This window comes from Lampris incognitus, chromosome 1, assembly GCF_029633865.1.
Source record: "Lampris incognitus isolate fLamInc1 chromosome 1, fLamInc1.hap2, whole genome shotgun sequence".
In the NCBI taxonomy this organism is placed as follows: Eukaryota; Metazoa; Chordata; class Actinopteri; order Lampriformes; family Lampridae; genus Lampris; species Lampris incognitus.
In genome coordinates this window covers 24409209-24421427 of record NC_079211.1, presented here as the reverse complement: position 1 = coordinate 24421427, position 12219 = coordinate 24409209, and the positions used below count along the sequence as shown (strand labels likewise).

At 44.2% G+C, this 12219-nt stretch overlaps 1 pseudogene; it reads right to left on the bottom strand.

Moving 5' to 3' along the window:
- Positions 1 to 787: 787 nt before the first annotated feature.
- LOC130109755 (ankyrin repeat and SOCS box protein 7-like) lies at positions 788 to 1390 on the bottom strand (annotated as a pseudogene).
- Between the last annotated feature and the right edge of the window lie 10829 nt (positions 1391 to 12219).

Sequence of the window (12219 nt, the reverse complement as noted above, 5' to 3'; positions counted from 1 at the left end):
GCGTGAATGGCGTGTCTATTATAGATAGGGAAATCATCATCAGCCAGCTGGCTGATGACACTACCCTTTTCTTAAAGGACTCCTCTCAAATTCCTCTTGCTCTTAATTCAATTCAGGGGTTTTCTAATGCTTCAGGTCTTCATTTAAATGTAAATAAGTGTGAGTTAATGACTGTAAAGAAATGTGAGTTCCCCTCCATCTGCAATATTCCAATTAAGGACAGAGTCATCTACCTGGGTATAGTTGTGTAGCGAATTCGGGGGACAACGCAACCACAGGAACTGCCGCGGGCGGGAAGCGAACCCGTATCGCCCGCACCGCAGGAGACGTCGCTAACCGCTCGACTCAAGGGTCAGACCCGCGAGCCAGCGGCCAGCGTGTCTTCTTATCCGTGCACGTTACACTACCCCCTTCCTTCGGGAACCGCGTCCCCGCGCTTAAGCATATCAGCCCCTTCACGCCTCATACGCTTCCGATGGCCTTACGGTCGCTCCATCCCACTTCTGACGCCAATGTAGCGAATTCGGGGGACAACGCAACCACAAGAACTGCCGCGGCCGGGAAAAGAACCCGTATCGGCCGCACCGCAGGAGACATCGCTAACCGCTCGACTAAAGGGTCAGAATCGCGAGCCAGAGGCCAGCGTGTCTTCTTATCCGTGCACGTTACACTTGTAACGAAAAACCAGAAAGATAGATGTGAATTGAACTTTACCCCGGTCATAGAGAGAACTAGGAAGAAACTTAATTTGTGGCTTCAAAGAGATCTATCCTTAAGGGGTAGAACGTTACTCTCCAAAGCAGAAGGCATATCCAGGCTCACATACGCTGCTATTTCCCCTGAGGGCTGACAGGTGCAGTGGCGTCTGTCCATCTTCTAGACGGCCCAGGTTAGTGTCCGCTCCTCTCTGCAAGAACATACGGCAGTACGAGTGATTGCCTTTAATAACTGCATATCGCAGCAGGAAGCCATTTTGGATGTCGATGTTTGCATTGTGATCCAGAAGGATCCGTACGCAGCTCGGGCGTTTACGAATGATGGTGAGCTGAAGTGGGGTGGTCCCTTTATCGCTTAGTGAATCTACTTCCAACAAACGAGTCCCGGCCATAGTGTGCTGCCACATGGAGTGGTGTCCAGCCATCGTTGCTCTTGGCATTGATAATGTCATGGCGGAATTCGGACTCCAACATCAGCCGGGCAATGCGGACTCTGCCGTGCATGGCAGCATAGTGAAGCGCCGTGAAGCTCCCTATGAAGTCCTTCACTGCGGGATCGGCTCCGTGCTCAAGAAAGACCCGCACACATCCCTCTTTTCCTTTGGCAGCAGAAAAGTGAAGCGGCGTTCATCCATTGGCGTCACGGTTTTTGTGAAGTATCCCTGCTCCACCATTCTCCTCACGGTGAGCGACAATGTTAACCAGTCGACTAAAGGGTCCGACTCGTTAGCATCCCACTTCTGACACCAATGCAGCGAATTTGGGGGGGGGGGGGCACTCGGGAGTATCGCCACAGCCGGGTCACGAACCCGTGTCTCCCGCACCGTTACAATATTTTTATAACTGCAGCCTACATTTGGTCTTTTTTTTTACGTTGCACTTTTTTAATTTGATTGTGTCATACATTGTTTGTAAGTGTAACCCCTGGCGTTTTGTTTTTTTTGCTTTTTCCCCTGTCTTTATTTGCAATTGTTATTATAGTAATCAACCGGTACTACTGTTATCTGTATTGCATTTCTAATGTTGAAATTGAATTAATAAAATGTTAAAAACAAACAAACAGTTCTGTTGTTCCAATCACGTGTTAAACGTTCTCCAGCGTCTGACCACTCGTCATTCTACACACCCCTCTTTAACCAGCACCGTTTCCTCCTGGGTGCCAAGGGAAACTGGGCTTCTACTCACCAAACTACCATTGTCATTTTGATAAAAGACATTCAATAGTTTTCTTTGTCTCAAAGTACTGTATTTGCATAATGTGACACGTCTCCCTCACATTTTTCATTAAAGGGATAAATGAGGTGGGAAATCACTAAAGTGGCAGCATCCGGATGAGACGCGTGTAAACAGGAAGTTCCCCTACGTAGTTGCGCGTATTAACGAAGACTAGTTCAAAACTATAATCCGCTTTTATTCTTCTTTCTTTTCAGGGTTCGGTATGTATTTGTGAAAACGTTGGTCGAGAGAAATTGTTAACGCTAGGCTATCCTGTAAAAAGCATTAAAGATAGATTTCGGAGAAGGTGTCTTTCCCTTCTTCAGAGATGAGCTGCTAATTATTCCGGTACATCCAGCAATTGTTGCTAAACTCACCGTTCAGCGTAACTTCAAACTGCATGCACACATTTAGAAAAAGGTTTTCGAGTTTGTCAAACTCTATTTAAGTGGGACATATAGTAAATGGCCAGGTTTACCCAACGTTTCATTTACGTTTATTCAAATTGGTAAATCAGCGCCCTCCAATTTGCAACGTGGTGAAAGAGTGTATTGCGTTCCCAGGATAGTCTCAAAGGCAATCCTAATCCTAGACGAATTTGGTTTCCCTGTGTGAAAAACAAACAAAAAGGTATCGATCAGTCAAATATGTCTACTGACATACTACTAGTCCATGGGCCAGAGCCCAAAATTTCCTATTTCGGTACACTCAAGGTGGCAAAACTTACTTATAATTTTTGAAAGGATCCATGTCTGTAGATGATATTTTGGTATGATAACCATTCCTGAGTGGCAGCTGTATCACAGTTATCAGCTCATGAAGTTAACCACCCCCTAAAGTAAATTGCATTTTAGACGCTGGTGCATATCCTGGTTTAGCCTCATGGTCAGGACATTTTTCAATGTTCTATAATATTGTCTCTGGTATCATTTTAAAGGGGACCTTCTTAGCTTTCATTCAAGCCCTGTTGTGGATATTTCTCACAAATATAGAGGTCACTTGAGCTCTTCAACCCGTCAATAACACACATCTTTCTGCAATGTTCGCCTAAACTATATACTTTCTTTTAGCCCTGTGGCATCTAGGAATATCAGGGACACAAAACACAAAAACTGGAATACTCACAGGACTGTAAAGATTCAGGAAATGTATAATATACCCATACTATTTCATTGTGTGAGGTGATTGTGAACCTTAAATTAGAAGGGCATTATTACTAAGAAACTAACTAGACCAAAGCCAGTTAGTCCATGGGTCAGACCAGATATCGATATCACCCAAGGTGACACAACTTCACTGGTGCCATTTTATTTGGTACACTAACAGAAGTAAAATAATACATGATGACCTTTCCAAATGAGCAGCTATTTCATTTTTCTTTCAGGAAACATGTTTCTGTGCCTCTCACGATTGTGTATTTTCCCAGATTTTTACAAATATAGCATTTCAACACCCCTGGTACTGATTAGCCTAGCTTAAACTCTGGGACAGTTCTTAGTTGGCCAACAACCAAGGATAACCAGTACTGTGTACTTCCATTCATTGTGCTAAGCTAGGCTAACGTGCAGCCAGATAGCTTTCTACTAAACACATATAGAGGAAACTGGTATCTATATTCTTGTCTCACTCTGGAGAAGATTGTAAGCTAATTTCCCATAATGTTAGCATGTTCTTTTAATGTATATGTTAATATGATTAGTTAAAGTGGCTACGAGGAACTTTCATCTTGTGCTGATTTTAGCGGCCTCATGTGGACAAAATACAGCTGTTGCATAGCAACTAGGTAATGTATCTATTTGTGGCTATGTAAGATAAATAATGGTAATATGACGCTGGTGAAGCAAAGTAAACTTTGTTTTAGTAGTGTTCATACACCTAAGTTACATGTATTTGTTTGTATGTGGCAGGTGAAAACTGACTGAATATGGCCACTGGTGAACAAGCAAGTTTTTACCCAATACCAAAGTGCCCACGGGTGGAGTGCATTATCCACTGTTCTGATGATACAGATAAGCTGGTTTCACTACAAAGTGTCGACTCATGGAGAACTCTGCTCAGGGCAGCTCAGATACGAAATCATGCACCAGTTTTGAAACTGGCAAAAGACATTCCTGAGGGACAGATTCCAGCAATCTACTACCACAGAAAGTGTCGCAGTATCTTCACTATGAAGCAAATTCTTGATGGCCTCCTTGCAAAAGAAAATAAAAGTTGTGTCTCTGCTGAAGAGAAACAATCTAAGAGAGTAGCTCGACATGCTCCAAGTACATCTAGGACTTATGATGCAGAGTGCATATTTTGTCAGAAAAACAGCAAATATTCCAAGAGACAGAATACGAGAGAAGTACTGGTGCAGTGTCGAGAACTGCGAGCTGATGCAAAGATCAGGAGTGCAGCCACAAAGAAAAGGGACAGCAGAATCCTTGCCATTGTGAGTAGAGACCTTGTAGCAGCTGAAGGGCACTACCACAGGTCATGCTATAGACTTTACACCAAAGAAGAGGTTTCCAAAGGAGAGGTTGCCAGCAATGAAGATGATGATGCTGCAGCCCAGTATGAAGCTGCTGTGAATAAGGCATACAATGAGCTGTTCCTCTTCATCAGGATGGAGCTTTTTGGCAATCCTCAAGTGATGACAATGACTGATCTCTCTTCTAGACTGGTAGCTTCAATGAACTCCCAAGGCATTGCCCAAGTCAAGGAATCAACCAAGAAGCACATAAGGCGAAACCTGGAGAGTGAGTTTGATGGAGCCTTGCAGATATTCCCTGATGAGAAAGGAAAATTCCTCCTCTATCCCGATAACTTGTCCATGAGGGAACTTGCCAAAGAAAATCAGTCTCTCAAAAGGGAGCTGCAGACCCTGAAAAGTGTCAGTGCACAAGATGTTATAGCCAAAGCAGCCATCAAATTGAGAGCAGACATTAAAAGTCAAGATGTTCCTCAAACCTGGCCGCCTGAAGTCAAACCAGAAACAGAATGTCCTACCATTCCAGAGTCGCTCATTATCTTCCTGTACTCTCTACTCACAGGCTCAAATGATCCTGGTCATGCATCCCAGAGAGTGCAGTGCCTTCTGCAGTCATTTGGCCATGACATAGTATATGCAGTGACATGTGGAAATACCAAGCCTTCCAAGCACATTGTTCTGCCATTCAGTGTCAAATCGTTGACAGGAAATGTAGAGTTGATAAACATCCTCAACCGACTTGGTCACAGTGTGTCCTATTCACAGATGGAAGAGATCAACACTGCCCTGTGTCTCCAGAAACTCTCATCATCAGGGAGTGGCATTGCCCTTCCAGCTAACATCCATCCTGGCATATTCACAACTTTAGCATGGGACAATATCGACCGTCTTGAAGAAACTGTCAGTGGTGAGGGAACATCTCACAGAGTCAATGGGATTGCTGTGCAAGCAAAGCCAGTCAACCCACTTCCTGTCCAACCCATGCCCACTGTTCCCAAAACAAAGAAGAGAAGCATTGATGGACCCCCACCAATGTTACCAACTTACAATGCTGGACAACGGGTAGGGCCACCACAAAGCAAAAAGTCAGATGCTGATACTGCAGCCAATACTAAGCTTGCCAGAGAGAAAAACCTTCTTTGGGTCCTAGCACGCATGTCACAACAAGAAGAACAGTCAGTCAGCAGCTGGACAGGCTTCAACATCCTGACTCGAGGAGAGATGACGGTCATCCCCGACAATATAGGCTATCTGCCTACCATCAATGCTCCAGCGACACAAATGTCTACTGTCAACGAGGTGCTTAACCAGTCACTGAGCATCATGCAGTGCTTAGGCCTGAGGAAGATTGTCTGTGTCTTTGACCAAGCCCTGTATGCGAAGGCTGTCGAGATCACATGGAAACACCATGACAAGTTCCATGATATCATCATTAGGCTTGGGGTATTCCACACCATCTGCACACTGCTGGCAATAATAGGAAAGCGTTTCCAAGATGCTGGGCTCAAAGACCTCTGCATTGAGTCTGGCATGATTGCAGAAGGCTCAATTGCTGGTGTTATGGATGGCTGCAAGTACAACAGGGCAGTGCGACTACACAAGCTCCTGTATGAGGCTCTCATGCGACTGACCTTGAATGGTTTCCTGTCCTGGTTGGAAGAAACTCACAGGAATGACATGGTTCACCTGAATGAGACACTGAAGACCATTGACAGCCTTGGGAAAGAAGTCTCACAACATGCTTTGAAGGAGGTCCTCGAGAACAGCTCTTGTACACGCATCATGGATCTATTTGAAGTCTACCGTGAGTTCCTTAGAGGTGGAAACGGCAGCCTCTCGAACTTCTGGATGTCCTATTTGGACATGGTTGAAATCTTGTTGGGGCTCATCCGAGCATCCAGAGAGGGAGACTGGATGCTACACTTGGCTAGCATTCGAGCAATGATCCCATGGTGCTTTGCTTATGACAGGATGAATTATGCACGCTACCTCCCCTACTACTACGCCCAGATGTCTGAGCTGCCCATCACACACCCAGATGTGTACACAGAATTCATGGAAGGAGGCTTCTCAGTCCAACTGGGCTCCACCAATCCCTTTGGCCGAATCCCTGTTGACCAAGCTATAGAAGAAACGGTGAACAAAGACACCCAAACAGCTGGAGGGACAAAGGGATTCAGCTTGAAGCCAGGAGCTGTGACCAAATATTATCTCACAGCTGAGTATAGAAGCATGTACCTCAGACAGCTGAGAGACCTGACAGGTCAAGGCAGGTGCAAATGGTCTCATCCAGATCTACAGAGTCCAAGGATCAAGAGAGATGAAGCAGATGTCCAGTCTCTCATGGACCTTATTAGTCCATTGGCCAGACGATATTTCGGTACACTCAAGAGATGTATAATATACCCATACTATTTCATTGTGTGAGGTGATTGTGAGCCTTAAATGAAAACTAGACCAAAGCCAGTTAGGTCACAAACTGGTCTCTATACATTTGTTTAAATACACAATCAAAATACATGATAAAAAGTAATACCATAGTGAGGTAATGAACTATTTTAATATTTTAAACAACATTGACATTTACATATACTTAGTCAATGATACATGTAATCCCATATCATTAGTGGGTATATGTGTAGCCGGGTGGTAAATCTGTTAAATATGTTAAATGATTTTCCACTTAAATGTAGTATAGTTTAACTGTTAATATATGTAATTGTTACACTGTCAAGCCATGTAAAATGTCATTTGATGTATTTAAATTGTGAGGCAGATTGTGAGTGTATTTTTATAGTTTTGGTTGTCATTGCATGTTTTGACCAGTAAGTGGCAGTGGCGGACTTTTATTGTAACTCCGTGCAAGTTATCCAAGTGCATCTTGGGTATTCTTTCTTTTTTTCTTGTGTGGAGCGCCTGAAGATTGCGGTGTGACGAGGCTCTGACTCCGTAACGCTACTGGATTTGATGTTCGGTGATTTTGGGCGCGAGCCGTCGACCGCTGTTCGCCATTGCAGGCATGACAAGGTAACTGACAGAGTGAGAAGTTGCGCGATCTTCAGGAAGTTCCACATGTCTTTGTTAAACCCTGTTTAACGTACATAGTCCACTGCCGTATTTTGCACCGTATTTTGTATTTATTATTTCCCTTTTTAAAATCTTTTCTGTTAAACTTGCCACATCTGTGAACATTTATGAGCTGTTTGCTCGAAAGACACAGGAATGTATGTACTCAGTAAAACGATCTGCATTCGAAGGTTCAAACAATAAAATTAAAGCTACAAGAACCCCGGAAGTAATTGTGTCCTGTGTGGTATCTAATTCCACGGGCTACATAATTTCGGTACCAGGAGTGGGGTGTAGCTAAAACATTTTTTTTTAAATTGGCAACAGAGTGGCTTATTTTTACTTTAAAAAAAAATATACGGCAGTGGTGAAGATTGCTGGTGACGTCCGTTGGTGTTGAGTCTGAAGCCATCCTGCTGTGGAGGTGGTGACCAGCGAGAGACGACGTGAGGGCCTCTAAGAGGTTCTGGTGCTTCCTGTTTCACACGACTCAGCCGTACCAGCGCAGAGGACTCCAGCGCTAACTTCAGCTACAAAGACCAAGATCCAGCAAGGCTCCAAGTTAAAGACTGTCCTTGTAGTATCCTTGAACCAGGTTTTGAACTAAATATCCTCATTTATACTGGACTGAGTAAAGATTAATATATCATTATGTCTAGTGATTCTGGTGATGAAGGGAGTTCACGTAATGATAATGGCCACACCTCAGGTGGCATAATGGGTATAGGTGAAGGTGCTACAAAAGAAATGCAGACCACCATGCAAGAGCTTGCCAGACTGCGAGATGAGCTCACCAGGTTAAATGGTGAAGCAAGGGCTCAGAGAGCAAGTGATAACAGTGCACCCACACGTTCATACATCTACGTTCCAAGAGAACGCCAGATCCAAGCATTTAGTGGGGAGTGTGGTACAGACAGGAGATCTGTCGAAGAGTTTATTGAAGAGGTTGAAAGGGTTTTAAGATACAGAGAGCAAACAACAGAAGAACAATGTGACTATATACTATCTCTATTGCATGGCCCTGCATTGGAAGAGGTGCGACTATGCATGAGGGGTCAGTCAGTGGGGCCCAGTGATTTATACTCTTACCTGAGCAATGCATTTGGGGAAAAGCGCAGTTCCACACAGCTTTTGCAGACCTTTTACAACCGTAACCAAACTGATGGAGAAGACCTCCGTGACTACTCCCATGCACTATCCCAGATTTTGAGCTCTGTAGTGAAACAGTCCACAGATGTAATACCTAATGAGAAAACTGTGCTCAGAGACCGGTTTATTGAGGGTTTAAGAGAAGCAGCACTCAGGCGTGAACTCAGGAAAATGGTTAGGGACAAACCAGAGAGCAGTCTTCTAGATGTGAGGAACGAGGCCCTCCTGTGGGAGATGGAGGACAGCAGGTCTCATCGTCCCAGGGTCATAAAGAGCAACCAAGTTACATCAGAGGTTCCGGAAACCCAGTGCTCTATTATTAAAACAAACAATGACCAAGGTATTGCATTAAATGATGTTCGGAGAGCAGTAGCCCATCAAGAAAAACAGCTAGCAGAGTTAGGCAAAACACTCGCTGATCTAGCCTTTGCTGTAGGTGAACTGAGTAAGTGCAGCACTCAACAGACATTCCTAGAGCCCAAGCCACGACCTAGACCCCAGCCAAAGTTCACACCAGATGGTCAGCCTATCTGTTTCAAGTGTAGAGGCATAGGTCACATTGCAAGAAAATGCTCACAGGCCAGAGGGGGTCAAGGGGACGCAACACCTAGTTCTTATGTAGTGCAGGAAAACTCGCACCCTCAGTTGTCATGAGCCACACAACTCGAGGGGAGGAAGCTGGCTCACCAAAAGAGACTCCAGACAGAAGTAGGATCTTAGAGCGTGCAGTCGGAGAATGTAAAACTGTTGAGGTGAAACTACGAGGTGTTACAGTGTCCTGCTTACTTGACAGTGGTAGCCAGGTCAGTACAATTTCTGAGAGTTTTTTCAGGGAACACCTGTCAGTGAAAGGTGAAGACATTCACCCGGCATTTGAGTGGTTAAAGATCACTGCAGCTAATGGATTAGACATACCCTATATGGGCTATGTGGAGCTTGATGTAGAAGCCATGGGTCTGACTATCCCAGAGCGAGGTTTTCTGATAGTTAAAGATTCTGAACACTCTTCCTCTGTTCCAGGTCTAATAGGGATGAACATTGTCAAAAAATGCAGAGAGCTAGTACACACTGAGTTTGACACCACACTGCAGGAGAGGTTTGACTCAAACTGGAGAGAGGCTTTTAATCATCTTCATGCAGTACATGCAACAGACAGACTCTCTTTCGCTAGGGTAGCTGGTAAGGATGTAGTCCATATACCTGCTTCATCTGCTGCTACAGTTATGGCTAGGGGACTCAGGACCGTGAGTGAGGATGGTTCTTTTTTGTTGCTGGAGTCTGTGGGTGTCCCCGTTCCTGGAGGTTTGGTTGTTGTGCCTACTTTGGTTTCATCGGGCAATCACATTTTTCCAGTCCGAGTCATGAACATGTCTGATGAAGATATCTGGCTAGGGCCACGGACTAGGCTAGGGGTTTTGACTCAGGTAGACTGTGTGAAAAGTGATGAGCTTTGTGAGGTACAGTTCCAGAGAATCTCAGCAGACACTGAACAAGTGAGTATCAGTGAACACCCCGAAACACCGACAGATGTGCAGGAAATTCTCGGCAAGCTCAATTTTTGTGGTAGCCCAGAACAGCAAGCACAGCTGACTTTGTTACTGGAGAAGTACTCTTTTGTGTTTGCAACAGAAGATGAAGATCTAGGCCACACTGACAAAGTACAACATGAGATCCATCTGACAGATGACATACACTACCGTTCAAAAGTTTGGGATCACCCAAACAATTTCGTGTTTTCCATGAAAAGTCACACTTATTCACCACCATATGTTGTGAAATGAATAGAAAATAGAGTCAAGACATTGACAAGGTTAGAAATAATGATTTTTATTTGAAATAAGATTTTTTTTACATCAAACTTTGCTTTCGTTAAAGAATCCTCCATTTGCAGCAATTACAGCATTGCAGACCTTTGGCATTCTAGCTGTTAATTTGTTGAGGTAATCTGGAGAAATTGCACCCCACGCTTCCAGAAGCAGCTCCCACAAGTTGGATTGGTTGGATGGGCACTTCTTTGAGCAGATTGAGTTTCTGGAGCATCACATTTGTGGGGTCAATTAAACGCTCAAAATGGCCAGAAAAAGAGAACTTTCATCTGAAACTCGACAGTCTATTCTTGTTCTTAGAAATGAAGGCTATTCCATGCGAGAACTTGCTAAGAAATTGAAGATTTCCTACACCGGTGTGTACTACTCCCTTCAGAGGACAGCACAAACAGGCTCTAACAGGTACTATTTAATGAAGATGCCAGTTGGGGACCTGTGAGGCGTCTGTTTCTCAAACTAGAGACTCTAATGTACTTATCTTCTTGCTCAGTTGTGCAACGCGGCCTCCCACTTCTTTTTCTACTCTGGTTAGAGCCTGTTTGTGCTGTCCTCTGAAGGGAGTAGTACACACCGGTGTAGGAAATCTTCAATTTCTTAGCAATTTCTCGCATGGAATAGCCTTCATTTCCAAGAACAAGAATAGACTGTCGAGTGTCAGATGAAAGTTCTCTTTTTCTGGCCATTTTGAGCGTTTAATTGACCCCACAAATGTGATGCTCCAGAAACTCAATCTGCTCAAAGAAGTGCCCATCCAACCAATCCAACTTGTGGGAGCTGCTTCTGGATGCGTGGGGTGCAATTTCTCCAGATTACCTCAACAAATTAACAGCTAGAATGCCAAAGGTCTGCAATGCTGTAATTGCTGCAAATGGAGGATTCTTTGACGAAAGCAAAGTTTGATGTAAAAAAAATCTTATTTCAAATACAAATCATTATTTCTAACCTTGTCAATGTCTTGACTCTATTTTCTATTCATTTCACAACATATGGTGGTGAATAAGTGTGACTTTTCATGGAAAACACAAAATTGTTTGGGTGATCCCAAACTTTTCAACGGTAGTGTACCTGTAACACAGCCATACAGACGAATCCCACCCACACAGTACAGTGAAGTCAGGGAACATATTGGCAAGCTGCTTAAAAAAGGGGTCATTCAAGAAAGCTCTAGTGCTTATGCTTCGCCCATAGTACTAGTGAGAAAGGCAGATGGTAGTCTGAGGCTATGTGTCGATTACAGGAAACTCAACTCAAAGACAAGACGTGATGCATTCCCGCTCCTGAGAATTGATGAGAGTTTTGATGCGCTGAGAGGGGCAAAGTTCTTTTCGACCATAGATCTGGCGAGCGGATACCACCAGGTAGCTATGCATGAGAGAGATCGGACTAAGACTGCATTTACTACACCGTTTGGTCTGTATGAGTACGTGAGAATGCCTTTTGGTGTTTGTAACGGTCCAGCTACATTTCAGAGACTTATGCAAGTTACTATGAATGATCTCATTTTTCAGATACTCCTGGTCTACCTAGACTACATCTTGGTTTTTTCAGAGACATTTGAGCAGTATTTGGAGAGACTTGAGACTGTGTTTAAGAGACTGGCAGAGACGGGCCTTAAGGTGAAGTTGCAGAAGTGTGCTTTTCTACAACAGTCAGTAAAGTTTTTGGGTCATCAGGTGTCAGCAGAAGGTATAGGAACTGACCCCTCCAAGGTCTCTGCTGTTAAGAACTGGAAGGTCCCAACCACTGCCAAAGAGCTGCAGTCGTTCTTGGGTTTCTG